This window comes from Colobus angolensis, unplaced genomic scaffold (assembly GCF_000951035.1).
Source record: "Colobus angolensis palliatus isolate OR3802 unplaced genomic scaffold, Cang.pa_1.0 Scaffold8, whole genome shotgun sequence".
NCBI lineage: Eukaryota > Metazoa > Chordata > Mammalia > Primates > Cercopithecidae > Colobus > Colobus angolensis.
In genome coordinates this window covers 18,981,909-18,983,832 of record NW_012121820.1, presented here as the reverse complement: position 1 = coordinate 18,983,832, position 1,924 = coordinate 18,981,909, and the positions used below count along the sequence as shown (strand labels likewise).

Genomic DNA, 1,924 nt, shown 5'->3' with positions numbered 1-1,924 from the left:
TTTTTTTTTTTTTGAGATTAAAGTCTCACTGTCACCCAGGCTGGAGTGCTGGAGTGCAGTGGCGTGATCTCAGCTCACAACCTCCACCTCCCAGGTTCAAGCAATTCTCCTGCCTCAGTCTCCAGAGTAGCTGGGATTACAGGTGCATACCACTACGCCCGGCTAATTTTTGTATTTTTAGTAGAGACGGGGCTTCGCCATATTGGCCAGACTGGTCTTAAACTCCTGACCTCAGATGATCCACCCGCCTCGACCTCCCAAAGTACTAGGATTACAGGCATGAGCCACTGTGCCCCGCCTCTGGAGAGCTTTTCTAGGCTCCTCGCATTCTAAGTCATTCGGCACTGGAAACAAATTAAGGTGCCTAAATTGCCTCATTTATTATGCTAAAGAATTTCTGTGGCTCCCTATTACTCTCAGAACACTGATTATCAGGATGGGTGTTTAGGAACATATCACTTAGCCTTTCTGAGCCTCAGTTTCCTCATCCATATTAACAAATGAGTCTTGAAGCATAACTCAAAAGCTTGAGCATTAAATAAAGATAACGTATGCCTTGCACCATACTTGTTCTAAAGTTATGTGTTCACTAAAAGTTAGTCCTCTTTCTGCCTGCCTCTGCACACCCAGCTCAGTAAGGTATCCTAGCCTAAGAAGGAAAGACCAAGTATTTCTTTTTTTTTTTGAGACAGGGTCTCACTCCATCAATCTCCGCCTCCCAGGCTCAGGTAATCCTCCCACCTCATCCTCCCACAGGCACGCACCACCCCACCCCCAGCTAATTTTTTTTGTAGAGACAGGATTTTGCCGTGTTGCTTGGGCTGGTCTCGAATTCCTGGACTCAAGCGATCTGCCTGCCTGGGCCTCCCAAAGTGCTGGGATTACAGGGTCTTAAGTCAGGTAGAGAACACCACAAGGGAGAAAAAGGCCGCTCATCTATGGTTGTGTGATGGCCACGAAAACATCTCTCACTCACAACTGCTCCTTTCGTCCACAATCCTCCATACACACAGACCACCTAGCCTTTATTTTATTATATCCTTTTCGTCACTTGAGGAAGTGATATTTAAATAAAATTTAAATAAAGTTATACTGTGAAAAGTCTCACTCCCATTTTCTCCCCCTTTAGCCCAATTCCCACCTCACTCCCACCAACCACTTTTATTAGTTTGAGTACCCTTCAAACTTCCTTTAAGAAAAAGCTGTCTTTAAATAAAACTACTGTTTTACAGGTGTTAGCAAGGTTTGGGGTGGGGGAGGGTGGAAGAAGTAGGAAACTAGGTCCTATTCAACCTGGTTTACTCTAAAGCAGTGTCCTTCGCTCACTCAAAAAAAACAATAATCATATGTTGGGCACCTGTTATAAATCAGATGCTTAATATTAACTACCTTCAGCCCTTACTATGCACCAGAAATGCACCAACGCTTTACACAGTTGCCCCCTTTGATCTCCACAACAATCTTAAAACGTAGGTTACTAATTCTCATCTTCATCTTGCAAGTGAGGAAACTGAGGCACAGGAAGGTCATCTGCCCAAGCAAGAGAGAGAAGCAGGGCTTTGAACCCAGGCCTGACTCCCGAGTCCCTCTTAACCATGACTCTCTGCATTGACAAACCAGATACAGTCTGTGCACCCGCTGGAACTCGGCCTAATGTGGGAGACAGGCGAGAAAAAGGCAGACAACAAAGAAATACGAAATTATAGACTAAGAAAGTAATGTAAACGAAATAAATTCGCGGCTGTGACAGAATAACAATGGGGACCTACTTTAGAAAGGGGAAGGAGTGTCAAGAAAAGGCCTGAGAAAATGACATTTATGAAACGTTTGGGAACCATTTGGGGGCTGCAATGATGACCCCTCTCCCCCACGCCCAATACACAGGGGAGAAACTCGAGGCCCATAGAGGCTAAAACAAACTCGC

The 1,924-nt window shown here is 45.1% G+C and overlaps 1 protein-coding gene across 1 annotated transcript in view; it reads right to left on the bottom strand.

Moving 5' to 3' along the window:
• TRPC4AP (transient receptor potential cation channel, subfamily C, member 4 associated protein) overlaps positions 1-1,924 on the bottom strand; it is a 95,301-nt gene that overhangs the window by 91,860 nt on the left and 1,517 nt on the right. The window lies entirely within an intron of this gene.